At 40.9% G+C, this 13,644-nt stretch overlaps 1 protein-coding gene and 1 long non-coding RNA gene across 25 annotated transcripts in view; one reads left to right on the forward strand and one right to left on the reverse strand.

Annotated features, from left to right (window-relative positions):
• Positions 1 to 13,644, reverse strand: part of NRXN2 (neurexin 2) — an 845,479-nt gene that overhangs the window by 124,785 nt on the left and 707,050 nt on the right. The gene's annotated exons all lie outside the window — the stretch shown is intronic.
• Positions 3,840 to 10,402, forward strand: LOC143806595 (uncharacterized). Its single transcript, XR_013221515.1, has 3 exons — positions 3,840 to 3,964; positions 4,672 to 4,824; positions 9,947 to 10,402. It is a non-coding gene; the product is annotated as an uncharacterized LOC143806595 (long non-coding RNA).

Consider the following 13,644-nt stretch of genomic DNA (forward strand, 5'->3'; position numbering starts at 1 on the left):
TTTTACAAAATAATCTGTAGATTTGAAATACCCTATCCATTTTACTATGCAATATAGTGAAAATCAAGAAAATAATTAAAAAAGAGATGAAATGGTGAAAATAAAAATTCCACCACTGTGTTTTTTTTAAGGTTTTGTTTTTACGACATTGGTTCAGTAGTAAAAATGGCCTGACAGCATGATTCGCCATGTCATTCTCGGTGCATGTGACATATATAAAAAAAATGTGAGATATTTTGCCATCTTTGGGTTGGATTATGACTGGAGATGAGAGAACCCTAATTAAAAAGTTCGATGCTCGTATTAGACAGTTAGCGTCCGGTGTTAAACTCCGACTTCTCCTGGAAGTCCGTTTTAATGTTCAGAGAGAGAATTTTCCTACTCCAAAGTTCGGGTCCCCATTGTTTTCAATGGGGTTCGGGTTCAGGTTTGGGTACAATTCTAGTATCTGAACTGAACTTTGAACTAAAGTTCAGACCAGGTAGAAGAACCTGAACTTCCACCGGTCCGGTCATTCCTAACTATGGCCTCTAAGGAATCACCATGTTTGGCCCGGTGACAAAAATTTGAGAAGCCCTGATTTACATTTTATATACTACATGAATAGGATTACATGGCAGAGAAAGACAAACCAAGCCAAAAGCTACAAATATATTGTGTGATCTCAGCAGACCTCATGCAGTAAAATGTAGAAACAGAAGAAGAAAACATTGAAATTTTGAAACTACATTTTTTAGAGTTCAGCTTTCTGTTTATTATAGTAGAAGTCAAGATGTGAGTATAAAGTCATGTCATGAGAAGAAGGCACTTTACATCTGACTTACTATAATAAATGTGAGAGTTCAGGGTGGATGTTGACTACTAATACGTTTCTGAGATAAGAATGTGTGGCTGATGCTTGAGAAGTGACCCGACAGTCAGCAGCTCTCCTCCGATCAGCGGTGCGGCTAGAAGGCTCGGATTGCTCACTCTTCTGTATGCCTATATCAAACTGGACTTTTTGTTGGATTTTTAAAATCTATACTGAGTACCTCTTCCAATTGCCGCTGATCCTGAAATGTTTTTTTTTCTGTGCCAAAGTTATGCGCATTTGGAAAATTTCCCTTCGGCCAACTGGGCACATAGCATAGAACTTCTAAGTGGGCATTTGCCTTTTCTTTTCCGATACAACACAGCCACCCTCATGAAGAAGTTTTGTGGTATACACCCACATGGTTGAAGGAAAAACTTTCACCACTATTTGGGCAGGTGCAGACACCATAGGTATTTTGGGCAGGTGCAGACGCCATTGATCCTCTTTGCCGATTATGCAAATGACACCAATCACACTCAGATCAGATTTTCTTCACTGTGTGATCGTAATGTCTCTCAGATGAGAAGATTGAAAAATTGTTCTCCATCTTCTCTGTTCTGTGACTGCGTGGAAATCGGATTGTACTTGGATGTTATCTAAGTGCAGTCGAATGGTTTCCAGGGACTCACTGAATTGCATGGTCGAGTGCGATCTGAATATCAGATCAAACTTGGACATGCTATGATTTTTTTTTTTTTTTTTTTGCTCGGACAGTTTGATCAAAGGAAAAAAATCTGACATGTGCACGGCCCCATATACCAACATTAGTCCGAATGAGAGCCGATGCTTTGTTGGATTGAATTCTGATCGAAAATACCCTCATCTGAACCTGCCCTAAGTAGGGATCACAACTTTGGAACTGAAAAAAAAGAAAAACTGTTCAAAAATAAATAGTAGTAGCGGCGATTGGAGATGAAACTCGGTTTAAAATTAAAACTCCACTGAAAATTTCTCTTTAAACATGTCACTATTCTATGTTTTTATTGTCTTATGTTCTCTTGCTATTTTTTCTATTTCTTCATTAGCCATGTTTTATTAGGGTAGAGCAGTGAACTGTGTAATTGTAAGAATTATATCGACACTTCGATAGTCTTAAATTTATATTTCTTATACCTTGTTTTATATAACAAATCTGCTTTTTGATATTTTTGCCAAGTAGAAGCACTAGCTTTACAGAAACTCAACAGGACGTAAATGGAGTGGCGATTTCCTTTTTATGATGACAGAAAAATTACAGTGTAAACTAAAAGTATCTATGACATATATACTAAGCCAGTAAGCTCAGGTCACATTCACATGACTGTATTTTGGTCAGTAGTAAATATCAGTATTTATAACCTGAAAACAAGAATGAAACAACAATTTACAATGAAAGACTAGTAATTATTCTGCCCTCCGGGTCCACTCCTGATTTTGCCTTGCAAAAAACGATGCAGATTCGGCAATGTGAAAGTGGCTTCAATGAGCCAATAGACTAATAGCCCCATATATTAGTGCATTTATACCTTTCAGATCCTGACCAATCATAAGCAGGCAGCAACACACTGAGGAAAGAAGAGTACACCCCCACAATACCATTGACATACAGTCTGCATTTCTCCCTGCAGTATGATGACATGTGCTGGAGCACAGCAGACCTGAGTGTGATTAACTGACAGCTTTCAGCTCTCATCACTGGCAGTCTCATTACTAAAACTTCTAGTAGCTCTCCTCTCATAGTGCTGCCAGCTCTGACAATCATAAGCAGTAGTATTGAGTGAGTATGCTCATAACTGGAGTTTCTCTGAGCACGCTTGAGTGGTCTCTGAATATTTCGGCATGCTCGGAGATTTAGTTTATGTCGACGTAGCTACATGATTTGCAGCTGCTAGACAGCTTGAATACATGTGGGTATTACCTGTTTGTTAAGCAACCTCCACATGTATTCAAGCTGTCTAGCAGCCACAAATCATGCAGCTGCTTCAACAAACGAAATCTCCGAGCACGTCAAAATACTCAGAGACCACCCGAGCGTGCTCGGACAAACACGAGTAATGAGCATACTCGCTCATCACTAATAAGCAGGCATCCACATGCAATGGAAAAAAAGAATGTACCCCACAATAGCTTAGAACAGGCTTAGTGTGAGACATGACACAGTGCTCTCTTCACTACAGAGTGATTACATGTGCTGGAGCACAGCAGACCTGAGTGTGATTAATTGACAGCTTTTAGCTCTCATCTCTGTCAGTCTCATTACTAAAAGTTCTAGTAGCTCTCCTATCATAGTGCTGCCAGGTCTGCCAATCATAACCAGGCATCCACATGCAATGTAAAAAAAAAGTAGATGCCCCACAATAGCTTAGAACAGGCTTAGTGTGAGACATGACACAGTCTGCTCTCCTCACTTCAGAGTGATTACATGTGCTGGAGCACAGCAGACCTGAGTGTGATTATGAACTCAGTAACTTTACATGGCAGTGTGGAGAGGAGACTGGTGGTCAATGCTATTATGGGGCACTCTCTTCTTTTTCTACTGTGTTTCTGCCTGCTTATGATTTGTAAATATCAAAAAGAGGAAGGAACACACCTCCTCCAGTGAAATCTCTCTGGTAAAGCCCACTTGGACTTAAGAAAAAATAACTATTTAGGTGTCAAATATTTTGATTGCTAATATCTCTGCAACAGAGAGACCAAATACAAAAAAAAAAGAACCGAAACATTTAATTCTGTTCTGCATCACCTACTACATTGTGTGTCACTGTCTACTTCAACATGAATAATTTTGTGAAAGGTCCTCTTTAAAGACTTTTTTTTGGAATTGTACAAATGATTTATAACATTAGACGCTGAATAATTCTTTTCATGATGATCCAGGTCTCTGTCTTAGTGTGTTATTTAGCTTACTGCAGAAAATACTAAAAATAGCTGAGTTCTGCAAAATACATATACAGTATATCATTAACATACACTGTGCCATTTACGACTTTCCTAAGAGCTGAAAGTGCTACAATGGGCAAAAAAGGTGGATGCCATAGAGCGGACTGCCCTGCTGAGAACTCCCTCATTACTAACACGCCAAAACACAGAGACTGAAGCGGCATTGGAGCACCGGTGCTGAACCTGAGGAGGGTGCGTGCTATCTGTGTTTGTTATTGTACATGTTTGCAATCATTTGGGCTATACTTATTTGAAAGCATAAAGCCAATTTGAGAGGCGGATGGCGCTAAATGAACTTTTGCACATCTGTGAGCTGCCTTGTGCCAGCCTGAAAAATGGACTCCAAAAATGTACACAACTCTTTAGGTGTATATTATGACAAATATTTTGACGGTGCTTAGCCAGGCCCCACCCAAAGTTCCTTTCAATTTCCAAAAAGGGAACGGAGCTGGTTAGGACTGGGATAAAAATGCATAGATTTGTAAAATTTTTCATCTTCTATAAGTTGCTCAAAAGCATTGCGATATTTCAAACAGTTTTATGCCCGAATCTTAGTAAAGCCTGTTAGAAGAAATGGGACCAAAAAATAAATGCACATAATGGAATACCAATTTACTGAACTTGAAGGGGTGGGGGACCTTGAAGGGGTGGGGGACCATGATTTATAAAAATCTGGCTGCTTCCTTTCCCAATTAGCTTCACACCTATCCATAGGTTGTTACTTGTGTTGCAGCTCAGCTTCAAGCAAATTGAGCCCAATTGCAATTTGTTACACAACCTATGCACAAAGGTGAAGAACTGCAGCCATACTTTTCCAATTGCTTAAAAATAGCCTATCCAATGTCATTGACATCTACTGCATAAACCGACTTCTAGTAATGTTGATGTATTCTTTGCAGGGTTCAGCAAAAAGATTCGAAGAACATTGGTCCGGATTTTGAACCAGGACTCTATGAACCTCCTCCTATCACCTGCTCAGGGGTGGACATATCATTGGTGCAACCGGACAGGGGCGCAAGAGGCAAGGGGGCCCATTTCCACCTCCAAAGCAGGTGATGAGCTATTCAACTGCAAAGGGTTAATATATTGTTCTTGCAATAGGGCCTTCTTCTGTCTGTGTCCGCCATGCATCTGCCGTTATCCCCTGTGCCACTTCCGATTAGTAGACCTGCTACAACATTGTTATTGCTGGATGATACACATGGCCTACATATCAGAGGAGGTGCTAGGAATGCCGGCAGTTAGGAAGTGGTTTGAAGGACTCTGAGTTGGTGGACATGTACTACTGACATGACTGTAGGACTAAGCTCCTGCAAATCCTTTTACTCAACCCTATTTGCAAGTCCTGGTCAAGACCCCTTTTTTTCTGCCCTTCCTCAGGCCTCCAGTACATGTTTGATTTTGGTATCTGAACGTTGGAGGGGGACTTCTTTTTAATATGGTAACATGCTATAGCTGATCCAGTGATAGTTCCATCACTGAATCTGGCAGATCCTATTGTGTTTAGCTTTATTCATCATTTACAACCATGAGCTGTACCCACTTACAGTATTTTCTCTCGTCTTTAACATCATGTATTATAAGAAAGAGATAAAACACATTTCATGCATTAATAATAAATAGATCATAAGTGCTAAATGAGAAATAGCTAGAAAACATGGACTCCTTATTGGCCACCAATTCTTAAAACAACCAGTATAGGAGAAAAACACTACGTTATAGTGGCTAAGTCTATAAGAATTTGGGCAAGCAGAGAAATTACATCAACTAACAACTATTCCTCTTTTCTGCTTCACAAAAGGAAAAAAATATAATAAAATGACCAAATTATAGAATTAAATTATAATACTACTTCTTATAAATAACCTTAAAGAGAATCTGTCATCGCCTTTTGCCATGTGGAAGTAGTGACACGGCTGTAGAGGAGCTTGCTTCCTAGCTTGCTTCCTAAGGCCAGTCTCACACGTCCAGATAATTCTGGTACCTCTGGGTACTGGGTACCACACGGAGCGTGCAGGAGACAGCGCTAAAGTTTAGCACTGTCCCCTGCATCGTGCTGAAGCCGCGATTCATATCTTCTGTGCAGCAGCGTTTGCTGTAAAGAAGATATGAATAATCCATTTTTTTAGTGGTATTTCGTGTTTAAAATAAAGCTCCATGTCCCCACCCCCTGTGCGCCCCCCCGCTGTTCTGAAAATACTCACCCGGCTCCCTCGTTGGCTGTCGCTGCTTCCTGCCCTGGCCACAACTTCCCCTGTATGCGGTCACGTGGGGCCGCTCATTTACAGTAATGAATATGCGGCTCCACCCCTATGGGAGGTGGAGCCGCATATTCATGACTGTAATCGGCGGCCCCACGTGACCGCATACAGGAGAAGCTGCGGCCAGGACAGGAAGCAGCGACAGCCAACGAGGGAGCTGGGTGAGTATTTACAGAACAGCGGGGGGCGCTGTTGTGAATTCCGTTCTCGGACTCCCTCCTGTGGTCATGAATGGTACTTTGGTTAGTTCTGCTCTTGGACTCCCTCTCGTGGCTTTGAGCGGAACTGCTGGTCACTGAGGTTGGCTTTGTCAGCTGCTCTCGTTTATTGCTTGCTGGCTTCCCTATTTAACTCCACTCAGATCGTTACTTGATGCCAGCTGTCAATGTTTCAGTATTGGTTCAGATCTCTCTTGGACTTCTCTGAGGACCTGTCTACTCCAGCAGAAGCTAAGTCTTTGCTAGTTCATTTGTTGTTACTGCTTCCTGAATATATTTCTTAGTACTGCTAATTTCTAGTCCAGCTGGCTATCATGATATTCCCTTGCTAGCTGGAAGCTCTGGGGTGCAGAGTGGCACCTCCACACCGTGAGTCAGTGTGGGGAGTCTTTTTGCTTACTCTGCGTGTTTTTTTGTAGTCTTTTGTGCTGACCGCATAGTTCCCTTTTCTATCCTCTGTCTATTTTAGTGAAGTCTGGCCTCCTTTGCTAAAACCTGTTTCATTCCTGTGTTTGTGACTTTCCTCTTAACTCACAGTCAATATATGTGGGGGGCTGCCTTTACCTTTGGGGAATTTCTCTGAGGCAAGGTTAGGCTTCTATTTCTATCTTTAGGGGTAGTTAGCTCTTAGGCTGTGAAGAGGCGTCTAGGGAGAGTTAGGTACGCTCCACGGCTATTTCTAGTTTGTGTGATAGGAGTAGGGTTTGCGGTCAGCAGAGTTCCCACTTTCCCAGAGCTTGTTCCGATTACTAGTTTACTCATCAGGTCATTCCGGGTGCTCCTAACCACCAGGTCCATAACAGTGCGCACAGGGGGTGGGGACATGGAGCTTTATTTTAAACACAAAATACCACTAAAAAAATGGATTATTCATATCTTCTTTACAGCAAACGCTACTGCACAGAAGATATGAATCGCGGCTTCAGCGCCATGTGGGGGGGACAGCGCTTACTGGAGCGCTGTCTCCTGCACAGCACACGGAGAACGTCCGTGTGCGGTACGTGTTTTACACGGACCCATTGACTTTAATGGGTCCGTGTAATACGTGCGCTCCCACGAACACTGACATGTCTCCGTGTTTGGCACACGGAGACACGGTCCGCAAAAAATCAATGACATCTGCAAAGATGCATTGATTTTAATGTGTCTACGTGTGTCAGTGGCTCCGGTACGTGAGGTGACAGTTTCCTGACGTGTGAAACCGGCCTAATTAAAATTACACCTTTATTGTAGAGATCTGATGTGCCAGTCATGAGAAATCTAGCTGAGGAATGTTATGTAGATCAGACCGGGAGTGCACTGGGGGCGTGTCTATGCGCTTGGAACATTGACACCACCCCCCCCGTGCACTTCAGGCTTTATTTGCATATGGCTTCTATGCTAGATTTCTCATGACTGGTTCATCGTATTTTTACAGATGAGGTATCATTTTTATTGTGGGACAAGCGCCTTCACAGTCATAACGCTACTTCCATATGAAAAAATGTGTTCAAAGGTTTCCTTTAATTAGTCAAAACATCCCTTCTGTAGCAGTAATTACTAGTACCAGACAGTTTCAGAATAGCTATATATAAAGACATTTTCAATGTAGTACTTCTGTATATCAGTTTGAGATTCCTTGTGCTCTGTCAGTATTAACGTGAATTCTGGTCCAAATGCATTGCCAAAAATTCACAAACAAAGACATCTGTTTGATCATATGTAGACAACCGGCTTGAAGAAACATCCTTCCTGTTGCTCTGTTGAATTGTAAACTGAGACATATGTGGAAAGACAAATCTTTCAAAAACAACTTTGTAATTTAACAAAATTGGCTACTGAGAAATCTAAGGTATTGTAGAATTCAAGACTAAAACTCTACAGTAAATTCCTTGTGTATTGGCACGGATTACATGACAATATGTGAAAAATGATCCACTGAACAAAACCTAGACCTAACAGGAACACAATTAACCAACATGATGGTTTTAGCCTACAAATGAACCCTGGCCTGGATGCGTTTCTTGAAAAATATAACGTTACAGGGTATGGGGACTAGAATCTGATGTTGATTCAGGGAACAAGTCTGATTGCTGTATGGGGAGGCGGGAAGTAATTTTTCCTCTAATATGGAGCTCTTAACATTTTCCCCGTGGTTTTTTTCTTCTTCTGGATCAACATGTTAGGCTATAAGGTGAACTTGATGGACTTACAGTATGTCTTCCTTCAACCTTAAAAATGATGAAACCTTTAAAGTTGTTCAGCGAAAAACAAATAGTTGTTAATTGTGCCCAAATCACGCGTTATACAACTTAGTAATGTAGCTCATATCTGAAAGCTGTCCCAATCTTTCGCTCCACTCCTGGATCCCATCAGGTCTTTTTCCCGGTTTGTCCCTGATATAGGGCAGCATTCAGTAAATAGGGCATGTCACCAGTGCTGCCTGTAAAGGGAGCTGGCTAATTGGTCAATTCTATAGCAAAGCCAGCTTTCTTCTTTGAGAAGGGGCCTGGCTTTCTTATTTAAATGAGCAGTAATCATACCCCCATCACACACAGATCTGCTCATGTGCTCTAAAGGCCCCGTCACACACAGCGACGCTGCAGCGATACAGACAACGATGCTGATCGCTGCAGCGTCGCTGTTTTGTCGCTGTGTGGTCGCTGGGGAGCTGTCACACAGACAGCTCTCTCCAGCGACCAACGATCAGGGGAACGACTTCGGCATCGTTGAAACTGTCTTCAACGATGCTGAAGTCCCCCTGCAGCACCCGGGTAACCAGGGTAAACATCGGGTTACTAAGTGCAGGGCCGCGCTTAGTAACCCGATGTTTACCCTGGTTACCAAAAAAACCAAACAGTACATACTCACCATCTGATGTCCGTCAGGTCCCTTGCCGTCTGCTTCCTGCTCTGACTGAGTGCCGCCGTACAGTGAGAGCAGAGCGCAGCGGTGACGTCACCTCTGTGCTGTACTTTCACTTTCACTTTGCGGCGCTCAGTCAGTGTGGGAAGCAGACGCCGGGGGACCTGACGGACATCAGATGGTGAGTATGTAGTGTTTGTTTTTTTTACATTTACGCTGGTAACCAGGGTAAACAACGGGTTACTAAGCGCGGCCCTGCGCTTAGTAACCCGATGTTTACCCTGGTTACCAGTGAAGACATCGCTGGATCGGTGTCACACACACCGATTCAGCGATGTCAGCGGGACCTCAACGATCAAAAAACGGCCCAGGCCATTCCGACACGACCAGCGATCTCGCAGCAGGGGCCTGATCGCTGGTACGTGTCACACATAGCGAGATCGCTACTGAGGTCGCTGTTGCGTCACAAAACTTGTGACTCAGCAGCGATCTCGCTAGCGATCTCGCTATGTGAGACGGGGCCTTAAGAGGAAAGCACCATAAGTGGAAATGACGGGACCTTCCAGAAATGATTGACATTAATAAATGGCAACACTCATTTTGGGAAGTTAGACAACCGTTTTAGCGAATAAGCCAAAATTGAATTTTGTGAAATAGTTGCTAAAATATATTTCTACTTTATGAAAGCATTGTGAAGAAAATTAGTCCATTTATTGGAACCGAGGCAAAGTGATTTTTCAGATATGTGATAATTATACAACACGCTGGCTGGCTTTCTGGTTGAATCAACACACAGTGATTGATTTTTATTTTCCAAACAATTTAAAGAGTTAATTTCTACATTCTTACAGATGGCAAGATGCAAACTTGGAAAAAGATTTACCCATTTGGTTTATAAATGTTTAACTAAACAGATGAGACGTGACGCTGTCCTCTCTGGAAGGCTGGAAGGTGGTAAGTAGAGTTGAGCATATAGATTTACAGGTCCCTGGAAGCCTTCATCTACTGCCAGTATCTCCACCACCTTTTCTGATTAGTAGTCCTGGCGTGACTCCATCACGGCGGTCTAAACCATGCATGGCATTGCACTGGACCTACTAATTAGAAGTGGTGCTGGCAGGTGGGAAGAGACTCGTAAGGGTCTGATCTAATGGCTACTGGTTACTGACACGAATGGTGGACCAGGGTCTTACAAATCTTTTTACTCTACTCTAATAGTAGGTTATATTTAAACCTAGCTCTCAACTACTTATGTTTTTTGCATCAACGTATTGACTTCACCTACAAAGTAACAATTCATTATGTGAATGAATAAATAACTTATGAAAATGCCAAAAAGTTGCACCTCTCTCCCAGTGTACTATACCGCAGCATCTTCTTCGACGGTTTGTATGTACCGATATGTTTCATAGATATTCAATCCTAAATAACCACTTAATATATAAAGTGAACCTTCAGCTAAGATTAAAAAGGAACAGTAATCACTAAATGTTTAAGAATAGATGTTTGATCAACAGACTTCATCCAAGAGATCAGAAGAACAGCCCTACTGGTCCACATGGGGGTCGATAATCCTTTTTTATTTATTTCCATTTTTTGTTGTGTTCAAACGAGAATTCATAGTTTCCATATTCAAAAAATATAATGTTCGTCAAGTGGATATTTTCTACTTATACTTTACCAAGACCTAAAGGTAAGGTTGTGTTCACATCTGCATCATAGGCATTCAATAAGGGCCATCGAAACCAGATCTGCCACTGCGGTTATTTTTTGTTTTCTGACGGAACAGAAAACCAGAAATAACGAGAACAGAAGTGAACCTAGCCTTAGAAAGAAAGTTAATGTAGTCCGGAACAGTTTGTTAAATGATGCATTTTGTGTGAAATGTCAGACTATACAATGTGTCATCGAATCATGTTGGCAAATTGGAACATGGCTTGAGTTGTAGTGTAAAAGGCTTGAAGAAAAATAACCAGGAAAACAATAAAATATGGAAAGTAACAATAAAACAGTAAAAATAGGGGTAAAGCAGTAAAGCAATCAAACAATATATTTTAATACTTAAGGCAATTAACACATTTTTCTACGTAATATATTAATGCAGATAATATAAGCCAACGTATAAAACAATATGTATAAAGAACCTATGCAGATCATTAATGTAAAAAAACAACATATAAAACAATAACAATATATAAATAAACAATATATAAATTATACACAGATCATGTTAAACAATACATAAAGCAATTGTTCGTCACAAAATAAAACTTACACCAAACTCTTCACCCAATAAATGTTGAAAAGAGGGAGAGAGTTATGAAGATCCGCAGCATGGAAATCTGCTTGACTGCAAAGTGTTCCCCAAGAAAAGTAAACATAGAGCTCCACAAGAATGTCTTGAGGAGCTACAGACCAGGAATACATCATGTCTCTGATGTTTTTAGACAACACTACAGGTGCTTGAGTCAGGAACTGAGATGCTTGCAGATTCCCTGGTTAATGCCTCTGGCTTTTCCTCCTTCTGTAGCAGCACAATCCACATATTTTACTCTGAAGATTGTCGGGTGCTACTGCAGAAGTAGTGAAAATTCTGCAACCCAATGATCTGAAACCTGTCCAATGATACATGAACTAGTGGCTTCAGAATGATTGCATCGTTATCTTTAAAATTCATTTGTATTATGTATTATGTATGTACTATTATATAGCGTTCACATACAAATGCTGAACACCATTCTCACATCCACACATGAATATGCGCTAGAGAAGCACAAGCACTGGACCTATATCAACTCAACCAAGTAGTTCTACATTGGAATCCTGACACCACTCCTAGAACTCCAGCAAGTCCTACCACTCCAGCAAGTCCTACCACTCCAGCAATTCCTACAACAAGTCATACAACGACAACAAATCCTACAACTCCAAAAAGCCCAACAATGCCAACAAGTCCTACAAAGACAACAAGTCCTACAAAGACAACAACTCCTACAACTATGTGCTTTTCTTAGAGGCAACCCTCCACTCCAGCTGTTCGATTCAATAACAGGAAATGAGCTTCCAAGACAACAGAGTTCCCTCAAAATTCCTTTATTGCATCATTTTTATAAAGTTTGCCATGTCACGTTTGTAACTTTTTAAAGTTTACACAATTAAGGAATTGTTGGAAAATCTCTGATGCTCATTTCCTGTTATCTAATCAACCTACCAAAGTGTATTCACTTTCGATAATAGACCAGGTGCCAAAATAACTTAAACAGTATAAATTTCAGCGCATGTCAAGATATGTATGATCCATACAAACCTCAGACTAACGGTATGATTGTTCCATCTGTGGTCAATTACGAGATACCACATTCATATAGAACACATAAAATAACATACAAGCCACTCTATATAATGACCTTCTCTGTTGGCTAGAAACCTTCATACACATTAGGTGAAAAAGCAGTCCAACCTGCCCATTTCATTTTTACCAGATGATGCATATGGGGGCATCCGTTTATTATTTGTTGGGGAAGAAGAAGATTGGACTGTTGGAATTTTGTGGCTGGTCGTTTAATTTAAAGGGGAAACAAGCCGTTACCTGAGGAGTCTGGCAGCAGATTTCTCCTCGGTCCCAACACATGATCATTTGGCTCATTGTTCGAGGGAGTTGGGAGACCTAGCTATGGGCCAAATTAAGGACCAACAGTTGTCTGTGTATGGCTAGTTTTAGCAATTATTCCCATTTTTATACATCTTAGCCCGCAGATAACACACTACTCACAATCTTACTTGTTCCTGTATATGTTGCTCATAGTTTTTCTTGTCTGCCTCCTGAAGCAGCATGATTCCTTATGCAATTTTAACATGCTTCATGCATCTTAAGTGGGAGGAACCTAAAACAAGTCTGTGTCGGGTAAAGAAGCAGTGGATTGTATAGCAGATAAAACTTTTCAGTGCATGTTCTGAATTTGTGATCATTCAGAAAGTAATAAATGATGGTAAAACCCTGGAAAAATGCCTCTCCTAAATTTTGCAAAAGGATAAAAGGGTGAATTAATCGTATAAATCTGTGTCTTAACAGCCCAAAAGAAAGTAGAAAAAAATCTAAAACAAAAAAACAATAATACAAAAAATAAATAAAATCTCTTAGCTGAAATCTTGGTTACCAGCAGACCAAAGATCCAAGTACAATCCCAAATGTAAAAAATGTGCTTAATAATAAAAAAAATGTTGCCCATGGAAATGTCCCGGCTTTTCAGTGCCGCTGGAACATACTCCTCCATTTCCACACTTTGGGCCTTTGAAGTTCACATTTATTTAACACGATTAATTTAAATGCAAATTATAATGACATAAAGGAGCTCGGTAACCATTGCATGACGGAGACCGCAGTGCCGTATGGTTTCCGAACCGCTATAATACATGCTAGGCTTAGGCACAAAAAGTTAAGCAGCATGGAAGTAATTTTGAAAAGTTGACATCTATGGTATATATAGTATATTTTAAAACATTTATAAACATGGCAGCTTCACCGCTGGAGCTCGCAAAGAACCAGTCA

Source organism: Ranitomeya variabilis, chromosome 2 (assembly GCF_051348905.1).
Source record: "Ranitomeya variabilis isolate aRanVar5 chromosome 2, aRanVar5.hap1, whole genome shotgun sequence".
In the NCBI taxonomy this organism is placed as follows: Eukaryota; Metazoa; Chordata; class Amphibia; order Anura; family Dendrobatidae; genus Ranitomeya; species Ranitomeya variabilis.